Below are 15,119 nucleotides of genomic sequence, written 5' to 3'. Positions count from 1 at the left end.
CCTGGAAAAACACAATATTCCCCTTCCCCAATTCCCCAACACTGTTCCCTTCACAAATTCCCCAATAAAATCTTTTTTTTAATAAATAAATAAAATAAAGTTTTGAATTACCACCAAGCAAAATCGACAACCAAAATAAAATTTTATTCTATGGCACTGGTGTGTACAATGGTCAAATCATGAAGGAGCTTTTCAGTCATGCTCAGAGTTTAGCACTTCACCCTGAAGGCAATGAAATTATTGAAGAAATTTAAATTGGGCTGTGAAATTATGGGAATTTTACTTTAAAAATGTCACTCTGTAGCCAGCGAGGTATGTGGTTTAGGCTGCAGAGCACCCTTTTAGACTGAAGGCAGGGAGGCTTACAGAAATCCACAGATGACCGTGAACCTGAACAAAGAGTGTATGATCAGGCTGGATAGACGTGGACACACCTGAGGAATAGTAGAGTCAGACTACAAGGACTTGCTGATTGGCTAGGAAGGTGAAGGAAAAGGGAGAGTCCAGGATGTTTCCAAGTGTTCTGGTTTGGCCAGCCAGGTAGAAGGTGATTTAAGAAGGCAAGATGAAGAGTTCTGTTTTGGACATGTTGAGTGAGAGGCATGTACTGGATCTATGTATATGTATTTAGATACCTAACAGTTCTTGGGAAACTACTCTGCCCCATCTTAAGTCCATACAATTCAAGTGGGACTGACTTCAGCTTAAGTGTGTAGCCAGAGTAATCCATTGCCCTGGTTCAGGAGTGGACATGTGACCCCGGCTGGCTTAATCAGAGCTATCCCTGGAATTCCTCCCCCCTCCTTCTGACCCCAGCAACTTTTAGAAAGAGGTTTAGGCTTTTCACTACAATTTCTAGTTGAAAAGGTGACATAAGTCATAGCTATTGGTAGTTATCATTGCCAAAACATGGGAAGAGGGTGCAAAACTTTGAACCCACATAGAGAAAAAAAAACAGGTAATTAATGGCAGTCTATAAATTCCTGGGTTTGGCTACATCTACCCACTTACATAAAGCAATAGATTTCTATTTTTGTTTAAGCAACATGTAATCTGCTTTCTGTCACTTGCAACTGAGAAGACCTAACTAATCCTTGATGGGAAGTGATACACCCAAAAGGAGTCATCCAGAAGTCATCTGAAGCACTCGAAAACTTTGGGACTACTTGAGCAACTATCAGAGATTGGAAAGAGGGACTTTTCTGTTGGGTGAATATTCAACTCAATCTCATAAGTGTCTTCCTGATTTTAAGATTCTATGAAAATATACGTAGGGGGCAGGGGATGGGAGAGAAGGTGAAGGAATTAGAAAGAGAAAATTAGTAAACACAATATAGTCATGGGGATATGAAATACAGAATGGGGAATATAATCAACAATGTTGTAAAGATCATATAAGGTGCCAGATGAGCACGGACTTATCAGGGGGATCACTTCATAGACTGTGTAGATGCCTGACCACTGCACTGTACACCTGAAGCTGAAGTAGAATAATATTGTATGTCAACTATAAGGAGAAAAAAAGGGAAAAAAATTATATATATATATATATATATATATATATATGTATATATCTACACCCCCATATACATGTACATATATATCCACATATATGCTCCTTTATATGTGCCTATATGAAAAAACTAAAATTCCCAATCAGATAGAAATATCCAAAAACAACNATATATATATATATATATATATATATATATATATATATATATATATATATTGTCATGGGAGGTGGTGTATAGCTTAAAGAAGATAGTCAGTGGTATTGTAATAACTATATTAAATTCCAGAGAGGTAGCAGCTTGGGGAGGGGTGTTATCATTTTGTGAGGGATGTAAATGTCTAACTATTACGTTGCTTTGTACACCTGCAACTAATAAAAAAAAGAAAGAACATACACTTAACATTTCTCTAAAAAAATCCTTTCCTCCTTCCTTCTCCTTCATGGTGAAAATACTTTTAACACCATTCTTTCACGATTTCTTCCACTGACTAATGATTATTCTTAAAGACCTACTTAGCATCTTTATGATTGGAATGGAGGTGAATGAAAAGGAGAGGAGTAAGCAGGATACTGTTCAGAATAGAAAGCTCACTAAATTAGCACTAACCCCAGAAAATAACACAGCTTTACGTTGTTAGGAGATTGTTTCCCCCCCTGCTTTATATTTTCTATTAGTTCCAGTTAACTTAGATAATATCAGTCCAGCATGGGCTGATTAATGGAGTGTAATGTGTGCCTGAATGTTTGGAATCAAAAGATCTGAAAAGATACTACTAAGACAAGATGTACTAGCAGCCACAGTTCCAGCCTTAGGGTCCCAGTTTGAACCTGGAGATTTCCTGTCTCATTTAGCCCACTAAGAGACTAACCATTTTCCCACCCTTCTATGCATTTATTATATATGATGCCTCCTCCTCCGGATAATAAGCCCTTCTGAGGGCTGAGCCTCTGTTGTAGTCATTTTGGTATCCCTTTCCTCTTTTCTTCCAATAACCTTCCTCCCCCAGTATCTAGTACAGAGCTTTGAACACAATAAGCACTAAATAAATATCCACCAAGAGTATTAAAATGTAAAACACAGAATCTTCTGGAATACTCACAATCAAATGTACTTATCAGAAAAAGAAACCACACAGATGTTTCCATAACAAGCAGAACCTAAATTAGTCATTCATGATTTCTGCTGATCATATTAGAATCACCTCGACTTAAAAAATAATGTGCACCCACTCAAACTATCACTGGCTTTTTTCCACATAAGCAATATTTAAACATGAAACAAGCTTGGAAGGGGGAAGAAAAGGCTTTAGCTGCAGGTGATTCTTTATCACAAGCCATTTCCTCCGGTGAGTAGTCCTGCTGGCATTCCCTGGGAATTAACCTTTGCTGCTGCTTGTTACCTGATGCGTGAATGAAAAGTATGCATGTCAGAGCTTCCTGTAGTCACTCAACCCAAAGGAAACGTGAGCATACAGCACCCTCTGATTCAGCAGAGAAGTGCTAGGTCACCATTCTACTACAGAGAGACACACCACCTGATTCAGAAAACGCATGCTTCCCACAGGAAAAAGAAGCAAGTCAGCACCAAGTAAGCAAGGCCTCCCCTAGATTAATCACTCTCCTTTAAATTTAACTTTGCATATATTTGAGTCACAACCTTGTCATAATAGTATGTGTTTCATAGCCTTTGAGATCCATAGTCAAAAGATACCTTGTAAATATGAATGTTAATAAAGCAAAGCACAGGAACATCAGAGCAGTCGAAAGGAGCTTTGGTTTCCCCAGTTATTCCTTTCCATAGAATCAGGTCAACCTTTGCAACCAGGGTACTATTCTGTCTTCATGTTCATCTAGTCTTTTGTGCAGTGGTTAAAGAAGAAGATGGAGATGAGGCCAAACACAAAGAAGAAAAAGAAGAGGCATTGGAAGAGGAAGTCGAAGGAGGAAGAGAAAAATATTTGTTGACATTGACACAGACTGTTAATTGCACAAAACGTTGTTGACATTAATATCCACCATGGGGGTCAAAACCAGAAGACACACATATGTTGAAAGAAGATAAGCATCTATTGCAAAACTTAATAGTAAGTTTTAAAAAACTATTCCCCAAAACGATAATTTCACATGTAGCTACAGAAGGTGGCTGTGCATATCATGAGGCATAACTTTTACTTTAGATCAAATAACTGTTCTTGTAAATTAATTCTCCAAGTTTTTTTTTATTCCAAGTTTTCTTTTACATGTGCAAAAAAATGAAGCAATGGCTATCAATGTATTGATTTTATTAGCATAAAAACTTTGCAAACATTAAATGATACCTGGTTTTTTTGTTTGTTTGTTTGTTTTAAGCTGAGCCATCCTGCTACCGGTTGGCAGCTCAGTGGCTGCTCAGCTCGGGCCGGGAATCGAACCGTTGTTGCTCAGAGCTCAAACTCTTGAGCGAGCTCTTAACCAACTGAGCCACTCAGCTGGCCCAAATGATACCTGTTTTATATCAGTGATATTAAATACTCCAAATAAAAAATGAATTATGTTACTATAATTCCAATAATGGTTCAATTATTTCATTTGTTTCATAGGCCACAATAAAGCTTTTAGAGGTTCATTCTGTAAATGTTGAAATATTGGACATCATTGTGAATACTGCTGTGAATCCACTTAAAATTTAACATTGAAGATAATTTTTGTGTGTGTATGTCATGATAATACAGAAACAAATGTGGTAGAGCACAGTGTCATTATTATGCACAGTTTTTCTCCTAAATGAAGAAACTTTGGAGTAGATACGTTTTAGGAACTGGTTCTTTTGTGCCCTTAGTTCATGCTTGCATACAAAAGATTGTGATAATATACTGACCATAATATAAATATTTTTATATTTATACAAAGTAACTGAACTACTAAATAATTGAATATAAAAGTTATTTCAGCATGGCAGTAAATTCTTCCTCTCTTTGCTGTCTGACATCAATTGGAGTTTAGAAGTGCCTCTTTAAAATATGACTTTGTAAATCAACTAAAGTGTCCTACAATGATAATGTGCTTTATATAAACAAGTCCTCAAAATTTTGGTTGTATTTTGTTTAGAATCAACTGATGACTTTAATCAAAGCAGTCAATACATCAAGCACCAAAAAACCCTCAACTTTGAGGCTTTCCACAAATTGCAATAATTGGAAATAAAGCTTATAAATAGGAAAGCAGTGAAACTGATCCTTACAAAAGAAAAATGGAACTAACTATATTGAGTAAATGAGAACTCATCTTTATACAAGATTTGATTGTGAAATTCTATAATTGTATTTTGGAATATCTGAATTTGTGGGGAGTCTATTTTGATAGAGCTCCTTCTGCCACTAGAAAAAAATTTATATTTTATACTGAAGTGAAAAAAATTGAGAAGTCTGATAACTTTATAGCATTAAAATCTGTATGATAATCAAAAGAATTGTAAACAATGATGAGTATATTAGAGAGTTTTGTCTTCAAAAATGTTCACAAAAAGATTATTTAAATAAAGGGGAAAAGACAAACTAAAAAAATTGAGCTTAAATATTTAAACAATCTATTATCTCTCCTTGAAATAGAAGAAGAAAAAGAAGACCTCAATTAACAGAATTTGCTCTATGCTTACATATACCAGCACCCACAGAGAGAGGATATTTGTCATTTAAAATATCATATTTTACAAAGAAGAGTAGATAAAGTTTCACAATTTCAAATTTTAATTCATAAAATGCAACCATGAAGATTGCAGGCAATTTTATGAAAAACAAACAAAAAAAGATAAGACCACATTGGAAAAAGTAGATTCCTCAGAAAAATAATGGAGATAGAGATACAACAAAAGACCCCTTTCAAATTTTGTGGACATATGTCAAGAATAATTACTTTGCTTATGTTGTTTTTATTGTTCAGCAAATCAATACAGTGAGTATTAAATGTTTTTACTACACATAAATAATCAATATTTTTATTTTCAGAGAGAATTTTTATTTTATTTTATTTTTTTTAAGATTTTTATTGGGGAATTGGGGGGATGGGAACAGTGCTGGGGAATTGGGAGAAGGGGAACAGACAAGTTGCTGTCCTTTTGTTCTTCAATCTAGTTGTGGAGGACGTTGCTTCACTGGCCTAAGTTGGCACCATCATTGCGCTCTTCCCGGGTGAGGCAGATCAGTTGCCGGCTTCTGGACGGCCGTTCACTGAGGCTGCTGGCCACTCACGCTGGCTGCTGGCTACACACGGTAGCCCATGGCAACCCACTGCAGCAGGGACTGCAGCCTATGCCATCACGGGAGACTCACAGCAGCCCAGCTCCAGGTTGAGCTGTTGTTCAGCATCTTAGCTGTAGAGGGCAGTGTCACTGGCCCTCATATGTGGGATCCGAACCGAGGCCCTTTGGCGTCCCAAGCCAGCTCTTAACCATCGCACCACTCGGCCGGCCCGAAAATTTTATTTTTGAAAATGGCTTTTGAAAAAGCCTTTTATAGAGCCACTGGATTTGTTAAACCAATTTGTTAATAATTATTTCAAAATGATATAATTTTACTCATCAAACTGTATACCTGAAAGAATGAGTTTTACAGTATATAAATTTTGCTTCAATAACCTAATTCTTAAAAAATTACATAACTTTGGGCCGGCCGAGTGGCACCATGGGCCTGCTACAGTGGGTTGCCATGGGCTACCGTATGTAGCCAGCAGCCAGCGTGAGCGGCCAGCAGCCGCAGTGAGCGGCCGTCCAGAAGCCGGCGACTGATCTGCCTCGCCCGGGAAGAGCACAATGATGGTGCCAACTTGGGCCAGTGAAGCAACGTCCTCCACAGCTAGACTGAAGAACAAAACAACAGCAACTTGTCTGTTCCCCTTCCCCAATTCCCCAAAGCTGTTCCCTCCCCCAATTCCCCAATAAAATCTTCAAAAAAAAAATTACATAACTTTATTTAATCTTAGCATGCCTCAACCCCTTTCACTCTCAAAAGTGTCCTGGTTTGGATAGTAAATTATCTGTTCACCTGTTCATGACAAAAATCTAACAGTCACCTAAATTTACTGTCTTCGCCTCCCCATGTTCCATTCACTCTTCAATTCACTTCAGTTCAACTTTCAACTCCATCACTCTCACTCCACTGAAGCCATTTTTTTCAAGACACCACTAATGTGCACTCTGCCAAGTTCGTGTTCTATTGTCATTTTACTCAACCTTAACTTCTCTCCAGCACTCAACATTACTGACCAATTCCACCCTCAAACCTTGTCTTCTATTGGCTTCCAGGACGCCACAGGATTCTGTTCTCCTTTCATCCATTGCCCAATCCTTCCACTCTCTTTTGTTCAATCCTCTTCCTGGACTTTATTAGAATGACCCAAAACTTTGTCCTTCTCTATTGACATTCTTACCCTAGGTGACCACATCCTGTCACATAGCTTAAAAGACCATTTATATATTGATGACTAGCAAACATATATCTGGTCCAGATCTTCCCCTGAGCTCCAGAATTGCACATCTAATTGCCTGCTGTACCTCTCCAGTGAAGCCTCTCTTGTACCTTCTTAATGCAGTAATAATAAGACACAAGCACAAAATTATTAACACAAAATTATTGTATGATCTGGCCCCCCGCCTACCTCTCTGACCTCATCCCATATCTTTACCTTTCTCACTCTGATTGCTCCATCCATATTGGCCTTTTTTCCTTTCCTTGAGCCTGCCGAGTTCATTACTACCACAGAGCCTTCATACATGTTATTCCCTCTTACTGGAAATCTTTGAATGGCTGGTTCCTTCTCATGATCCAAGTCTCAGCTCAGGGTCTTCTCCTCAGAAAGGCCTTCTCCAACCCTCCTATCCAAAGTAGACTACCCACCTTTCACCCAGCCATAGTCCCACTTGTAGGTTGAGTCATTACCACCCCCCCCCCCAAAAAAAATTATGCCCAAGTCCTTATTTCTGCAACCTGTGAAGCTGACTTTATTTGAAGGAAAAAAAAAAGCTCTGTGCAGATGTAACTAAGTTAAGGATCTCAAGATGAGATCATTCTAGATTTAGAGTGGGCACTAAATTCAATGGCAGATGTACTTTTACAAAGAGAGACATAAAGACACAGAGCAAAAAAGGTAATGGGAAAATGCAGGCAAAAATTGTAGTGATGGTCATACAAGCCAAGGAATGTCAAGGGTTTTCAGCAACCATCAGAAGCTATGAGAAAAGCATGAAACAAATGCTTTTCCATCAGAGCCTCCAGGAGGAACCAACCCTGTCAACATCTTGATTTTAGATTTCTGGGCTCTAAAACTGTGAGAGGATACATTTTTATTGTTTCTTTAAGCTTCCCAGTTTGTGGTAAGTTGTTACAGCAGCCATAAAAAACTAATATATCTCTCTAACATAACCCTGCTTTACTCCTTTCATAACACTTCTCAAGATTTGGTATCATCATCTAATTATTTGTATACTAGTTTATTTTCTGACTCCACTTCTCACATGTAGGCTCCATGAGGAAGCTTATCCACCATATTTATCATTGGATATCCATGCCTAACTCGGTATCTGCATCTACATGTAATATTATAGAAACTCAATAAACACTTGTCAAATGAATGTTGTTTCAACACTTACCTCTTCTTGAAACAATTTATAGGTCTGTCTTAGATTTGACTTAAACTCTTTGTTAATTAGAAACAATGTCCATTTTCACCTCTTTAGCCCCCACCACAACCAGTTAACATAATGCTCTCAGTACATACCACTGAATATGTTTGGGATATCTAATGTGTGCTAAGTGTTGTCATAGCAACTCTCTAAACAAAGTAAACTCATTTACTTCTCACAATAGTACCTCAACTTATATATTACTATCTCCTTTTTATAAATGAGGAGAGTGAAGCTAAGAGCAGCTAAGTAAATTGGTGAGATCACCAAGTTAATAAGCAATGGTATCAGGATTTAAATCCAAGGCTCTGATTTCAAATACCATGCCTGTTCAACTGACCTATCCTTCTTAGCAATAAAAATCTCTGTGAAAAGTAAAAATCAAAAATTAAATGTTAAAAATTGAATTAATATTTAAATGATTTAATATTTAAAAGATTTAATATTTTTTAAATTACCTCCCTCACTCAACTCCAAATGCCCAATAGTCCTCAAAGAGACAAGGAAGGATTCTGTCTTAGAACAAAGAGAAACTTTTCTAATATTATTGGTTAACACTCATATTAAATCATATCTGTCATCACTTCAGAAGAGCAGGTTTGTCAGGCAGAAGAAGAGCATAAACCTCTGGGAGGTGGGAGTGGTTCTTAGTTCACTGGTTTTCAAAGCTCAGGGTGCAGAAGATCATAGGGGTGGGAGTGGGGGGTGCCGTTAAAAACACAGATTGCTGGGTATTCGGATGCAGTAGCTCAGCTTGGAGCCTAGGAACCTACTTCTCTAGCAATCAGTAGCAAGTGCACTACTGCATGTGGTCCTTAAACCGCCTCTGAGGAACCCTGAGAGCAGCATCAAAAAGGAAAGGGGGTACAGCAAGAGAAGGCCAGAGGTGCCAAAGTCAACCTCTGCTGACTTCCCCGCTGTGCCAAGGGCTGGCCCTGGTGGGAAGGCGTAATTAGTGTGGGTAAAGGGATTTCATATCTTTGGGTGGAAAATCATCTCAGCATGCCAAATATCAATATTGTGTTTCATCTGAGAGTCTCTTTTCACTTTCTCTTGCCACACCTTTCAAACTGTGATGATGGGAACAATAACAAGTCTGTGTTTTTTGGTTCCATCAGGGCTGTTTTTTATATATCTCCTAAAAATCATATTCATTGTAATACAAATTTAAATTTATTAGCATGATGTGCCTGGAAAAAGCAGTGGTAGATATTTACTCGTTGGCCTATCTCCATGATTGTCATTTTTTTGTTTAACCTCAAAAAATATGCTTTTTATGGCAAATTTCTGCTAATTAGCTTAAAGTGCCTCACAGTTCAATCTAACTCTCAACATTCAATTCCGTAAGAGTTACAGGTGGAAATCGGAAATATTTTCATTACCATGCCATTTCTATTTTATTAGTAAGGAAGGTCAATCAGCAAAGAAATAGATTCCGCTTATCTCTGAATTGGAGGGCAATCCTTTTATTTACCAAAAAAAGTGATGAAGTAAAATGAAATGGGAAGAGACAAATTATTTTGTCCTGATTGTGCCTCTCGGGCTGGCTGTTTGGCCTTATAAACCGCTTACGCTCTCTGACCTCCCTCTTGTGTAAAATGGCAGACTGGGATCCAATGAACGCCAGTGCTGTCTCAGACCCTAACTTTGATAAGTGTGTGTGATTGCACAGTTCTTTAAAGAAGAGGTCAACCAAACACAGTGAAATAGAAATGCAGCCAATTCTTATCTCTTCTAAGAGAGGGAAGTATTTCTGCAAATCATCCAAAAGCTATGTTTATCTGCCCTACAGTTTAACGAGGGTGTAATAAACTACAACCGGCAGTCCAACACACAAAGATGTGAGAGCCCGCTCAGTCTTTCCAGCATTTAAAATACGAGGCTGAACTACGCGCTGCTGTCTTGGTTTGCTTTTTACGGCTCATCCCTAATCAGGAGGGAAGGGCTATGTCATCAGACAGAGAAATAAGCGGACATTTTGCTTTAGACATTCTTTCCTGTTACCCGAATTGAGCATGAAGAGCATGAAGCGTCCCTCTAATTTTCTACTGGATCACAGCGTGAGCTGACCGATAATCCGTACATAGGCAAGTACAGTATTTATGGAGCAGATACAAAGGGACCCGAGCTGAACTAAACACCATAGGGAATTCCAAAGAACAGTATACAGGGCTCCCCGGCTTCACAGAATTGATCATCTATTTACTGCGGGAAAACTCAAACACACATGAAATATACAAAGAAAAACAATGTTAATGAATTGCCTCAATGCACATATTTCTAGATAGGGAAAAGGAAATGATCGCCATAAAAAGAATCGGCCTCTGCAATCTATGTGGTGAAGAGAGATAAAAGATGTGACTAAAACGTCCAAATTGGGCACATGGTCCGACCAGCTCTCTCCTCCATGATCCCATTGCTTGGGAGATGCATCAAGCTACCCTTTTCTAGGGCGATAATGTAATGTTAGTCAAGATTAAATTTCAGAGGCAGCTCAGAAGAACATTTTAAAAACCTGGTTTCCAAGTTCCCAAGGGGAGTCAACTTTTTAAGAGGAGTCCTTTAACATGTTTTTGAAATCTTTTGTAACCTCTAAAGAAATATTTTTAAATTGGGCTGGACAAAGAACAGAGATTCTTAATTGCAGTTTTGCATTGTGCCTGAAAATTAGTTAGGAAAATGGACAAATCCTATGGGTTTTGTCTTCTTAGAGACTTTTTTTTTTCTTAAACAAAAGAGAAGGTCCTTATAATGGAAAACTAGTTCCAAGATATACAACTTAAGAGAAATATGGGAAAGGAATTATTTTTCTCCAAAATACTTTCCTTCCTTCTCCTTGTTCTAAATGGTTATTGAAGTGGCTTTTTTTTCCCCTGATAGAACAATAGACTCTTATTTCCACAAAACAAATGGTGTAAGCAATCAAAAAAATGTTTCCCTAATGGAAGACAGATAAAAGAGAGGAAGCCCACTCCCTAACAAAAACAAAGAATATCTCCATCACTGTAGCTTGTATTCAAATGGAAGAAAATAAAATGAGCTTTTAACATAATGATTTTACTGTTTAGAGAATACCATCCTCATTTTCACATTTCAAAACATGTGCCAAACAACTCAGAGGTACTGGGGAATGCGTGAGGAAGATCAGAGAACAAGTACTTCTTGGCATCCCAGCCTAACTGTGCCACAGGCACAGACGATTATGAAATAAAAGTTGTACCTCAAGTGGGAAGGTGTGTCTGTTTCTTTCTTGAATACCAAGACTTCTATTTGACTTTTGTTTTCAACAAGATGATTGGAACATCTAATTGCAGATTTAGCTGTGGGTAAAATTGTGAAGTAGTAGGTAATAGTCCTATTTAGTGAGCTCCTGCTGTCCACCAGGTACTTTCCACAGTATACCATTCAGTCTTCGCAACAGTCCTCAAGAGAAGACATTACCACCTTTATAGATAAAGAAACTGAGACCCAAATGCTTAAATAATTAACCCATGGTCACACAACTTATTAATGGATCCAAGATTTGAATTCAGTTATTTCTGGCTCAAAAGCCTATATTCCACTTCCTCTTCCTCACCTCCACTACCTCTCCCATGAAAGGGTTCAGAACAAGCCACCCCAAAATATTCCACTTAGGCATATTGACTATTTTGAGTGGAAGGCACTTGAGAAACAGTAGACCTCTGACCTCCCCATTTCTACCTAAAAGCAGGTGATAAAATTTCCTATGAGAAAGGTGCCCTTGTGTCAGGAAAAGAAGAACATTCTTATCACTGTAGACAGGGAGTCGATGCCAAAATGGCCTTGTACAAACTTACTAAAATAACCCTGGTCTTCCATTAATTTCACTTATATGTTTCTTCGTCACTATCTCACGACAGCCCGAGCCTCTGTGTCTTGTCATAGCCGCACAATTTATCATTCTTTGTTTTAAAAAGGTACATAAGTTTAGGGTCCTTACGGCTTCTTTAGGTCTTCATTTTCCTTTTGAAGACTCACGTGTGCATATAAAAACATTAATTAAAATATGTAATTTTTCTCTTGTTAATCAGTTTTATGTTTCCCTAATTCTCAGGCCCCACTACAGAACCTCGAAAAGGGTAGAAGAAAAATTTTCCTCCCCTCCACCATCAACCCAGAGTTCTCATACTTTTCTAGGGTCTTCCTGTGATGGAGGAAATAAAAACAATTCACATAACTTGTTAATGATTTAATGTGTTATCTGTCCAAGAATCATTCTGGAAAGAATAATATTTAAACTTGGTCTCTAGTGGCAACATTTCAAAGCATCTGGAAAGGAAAGATTTTTAAGGCTGAGGTGAAATTTGGTCACACCTTTCAAACCACCCCACATGGGGCCACGGTGTTGCACAACTCCAGGGTCAGGTATGTGGGGGTCTAAGAGAATGGTGGCCTGTGAAGTTGTGTAGGGCGTTGCTGACATGGTTGTGTGCCTGTGGGGCGTCGGACCCCACATAATCGTCAATTGTTAGCAACTGAAGAGGTCTTATCAATCATTTCAGTGCAATATCCACTTATTTTAAGAAAAGAAAATTGAGCCCTAAGAGGTTAAGTAACTGCTCTGTTAATATTGGAACTAGAATTATAATCATCGTCTCAGGTGTGGGAGAGAGCAGAAATGGGGGAAGAGGGTGAAGAAACCACAGCAAGAAAGAGACAAGTTGGTTAGATTTCCAACTGGGTCTCCACACAGTTGGTGCTTGAAAAAATTAACACACCCACACCTTTTCTCCACTTTGCAACTAATGTGGCAACTCAAAAGGTTAAGGATTGACCCCATAAATCAAATTAAGTTTATCTCAAACACATGGAACAGGATCACAAAGGTACAATGTTCCTTCTCAGAAAAAAGTCATGGATATTTCAACCCCAAACTTGCCAGCTCTAAAAGCAATCTTCCAAGAATCATGGGTCCAATTAGTCCTCTAGATTAGGGAGAATTTGTAATTTTTAGAAAGAAAGTAAATAGTTTTGGAAACTATTCAGTCTCCTCATTGCAGTTTTAGATACCAAGCTAGAGCTTTGCTGTCAAAAACAGATTGCTTGGTTTCCTGAACTTCAAGAGTTCTAGAAAACATTTGACTTGCTAATTACCAGATTACCCACCTCAGGACAGAGAGAAGAAAGAAGGGGAGCTAGCATGATTGAAAAGGAGTTGGGAAATGGTTGCCCTACTTGCTTATTGTCAACTTCTTGGGCTCCTCCACCCAAACCATGGCCTGGCTCCAAGGTTTTCCTTGAAAATAGGGTTCCACTATTTTAGAAAAAAAGTCTGTTGATTATCAAGGTACACAGAGAGTTCTGCAGCTCCCCAAAGCTACAGAGAGTTCCCTGAGAGAAGTTGCAGCACTGGGGATGTTCATGTTTTGCAGACTGCTCAGGGTAGCAATCACAGTCATGATTGCTATGAATGCCCAATCTAAAACTGCTGTGCAAAACATGGGCAAGTGAGGCACAGACATTTCATCAAAACAACGTTATTTTGTTAAAAGAATGAAACAGATGCTGGTCTGAGTACTACTAAGTACAAAGCGTAAGAGCCAAAGCTGAGGGAACTAGATTGATTAAGAATTTGGATTTTGTTTTAACAGCATTGCCATTTTCCTAGGAAGCCATTGGCTAAGACTCTTCTTCTCCAGCACAGAGTGGTGGAAGGCACATGTTACTAATTGGAATCTAGAACGACTTTTAATCCTCTTTGCTATGCTTCTTCTATGGGGTGTCAGCACCAACTTTCTTACTGAAAGAGAAAGGCAAGAATGAACAAGATTTTAGAAAAATATAAAAGTGTTTTATCTCTCAATCTTAAAAAGTGGCAGATAGAAGCCTGCCTGTTCTACTCACACATTTCTCAATCATGGGTCACAATTCCCTCGGGGTTGGAGGAAGGTTTCAAGAGTGTGTTCAAATTGAGGGAGTTTTCATAAAGCTTCCATCTTTGTCCTAGGCACCAGCTCTGCCTAGAATGACAGTAAGAAGAGTAGGGAGAAAAGGAGCCAGTGGCGTGTGTGTGTGTGTGTGTGTGTGTGTGTGTGTGTGTGTGTGTGTGTGCGTGCGCGTGCGCGCTCAAGCAGGAAGGGAAACTACAAGATAAGAAAAATATTCCACGTTTCCACTCAGCTTTACACCCCACTGCCACAAAACTACTGTGTTGAGAAAAGGCAGACGCTTGATTACCACCACCAGCCCAACGTTAGCCTGGTTTTTTAAGTCTATGCTTGTAAAGTGGATGTACAGTTGACAGAATTTTTGAGGTCAGAACTATTTGCCTGGGTTGGAAAAAAAATTGAGGTAAACCTCATGAAGTCTCACCCCAACACACTTTCCAGCGCCAAGGTTAACAAAGTATAGTTGCATTGATGGAGGCTCTACCCAAGGCTCTCCCACAAAACAAGACTCCATCTTAGAACACAGAAAGCACCAGTACCATACGTGAGACTGGGCATCTCTTAAAAGATTTACCAGGACCTGTGCAGTTTGTTGCTGAGTTATTGGAAGATTTCAAATTTTTTACACAAGGTGCTGTAAGAATACTTGATGCCCAATTTGAATCTAGTGTCCAACTATTAGACAATTCCTTTCTGTAATTTTGAAATTAAACCTATGTGCCTTTCAATTTTTTTATAGGAAAGATTTCTCTGGTTAATTTATTTCAATTCAACAGTTATTTATTGAGCTCGCACTGTGTGTCAAGCCCATAGAGAGATATGGTTCCTGCTGCAGAAGGGAAATTAAGTTTGTAAACAAAGACACTACGAAATAAGTGAAAAGTGTTATGAAAAAAGTAAAGATAGGATGTTAGAGATGAAGTGGGAACAGAACAAACTGAGTAAAATTTTTAAGGCCGTTTTCTAAGTAAAATTCCTTTCCTAAAAGAATTATTTAGCTATTTGATACCAGGTACTAATGGAATTCTTCACTAGGATA

The sequence above is a fragment of the Hipposideros armiger genome, unplaced genomic scaffold (assembly GCF_001890085.2).
Source record: "Hipposideros armiger isolate ML-2016 unplaced genomic scaffold, ASM189008v1 scaffold_174, whole genome shotgun sequence".
NCBI classification, from domain to species: Eukaryota; Metazoa; Chordata; class Mammalia; order Chiroptera; family Hipposideridae; genus Hipposideros; species Hipposideros armiger.
The sequence above is the reverse complement of the archived record's forward strand: the minus strand, read 5'-3'. Positions refer to the sequence as shown.